This window comes from Propithecus coquereli, unplaced genomic scaffold (assembly GCF_000956105.1).
Source record: "Propithecus coquereli isolate 6110/MARCELLA unplaced genomic scaffold, Pcoq_1.0 Scaffold489, whole genome shotgun sequence".
Taxonomy (NCBI): domain Eukaryota; kingdom Metazoa; phylum Chordata; class Mammalia; order Primates; family Indriidae; genus Propithecus; species Propithecus coquereli.
In genome coordinates this window covers 542,058-543,187 of record NW_012150718.1, presented here as the reverse complement: position 1 = coordinate 543,187, position 1,130 = coordinate 542,058, and positions in this window count along the sequence as shown.

The window sequence follows — 1,130 nt, the reverse complement described above, 5'->3', positions numbered from 1 at the left end:
GAAATAAGCAAATGATTCATTAATATGAAATAAATAATGAATAAAATGTAAAACAAATCCACATACATTAGAGAAGTATTTTGAAAAATTATTTTTAAGTTCCAAATACTGTTTTCCCTGGAAAAAAGACAAACAGGCCTTCTAGGCAGAACTATGCTCTCTCTATGTGGAAGCTGTCCATAGACACCTCCCAGACTCTATTAAAGACAATGGTTGCAATGATGAGAGCTAACACCATTAGCACAATATAGCAATAAAGATGGGTGAAGTTCTAAACTTTCTTTACCTAGGTGACTCCAACATGTTATTCATCTTTTCCTGATCTCAGACTGGTTCAGATGTCCTGCTTTCATGCATCTGTAGGATTATTCATATCAATACTGTGATTCTTCTCCCACTATAGTGTGTTCTTTGTGAACCTCTCTGTATCCCACAAACAAACTTGACTAAGAGAGCAACATACCTGGTATGCAACTTTATAAGAGAGTGCCTGAAACATATTAGGTGTTCAGTAAATGTGTTGAACAAAGTAATAACAGAATAAACATTCAATAAATGGTCTACTTGGAGATATCAGGAGCCAATTCCAAACAGACAGTCCATTTGAAGGTCACTGTCCCATCTTAATACCCACAGCTATTGAAATAGGTGTTCTCTTTCCAAAGTGGTTATTCATTGTAATAATAGCATGATTCTGGAGCTACCAGACTCTCCATATATGAAAGGGTTGCAGGAAAGCAAAGCCAAAACAAACAAAAGTTTTTCTATGGCTTAGGTTTACAAAAATAGACTAATTCCATTGGCATAATTTGAGCATCTGGATCCAGCCATACCTGAGCCCAAGCACCACTGGATTTCTCAGTTACAGGAGGCAAATATTCCCTTTTGGAATTAAAACAGTTTGACCTGTTTCTCTGTTCTGTCACTTACAGCTAAAAGACTCTCCACTCACATAGAGAAATATTAATACTAGGAATGGGAACTTTACCTGCACTTGACTATTTTTCTCCTTCAAGAATTGAGCTTTATGCAATACAGAATTCTGTATGTAAGGGACTGTGGAATAGTGGGCATCTCTAGGCTCTAGATGCATTTCATTGTGCTCTTTTCTGTTAATGGGATTACAAAGA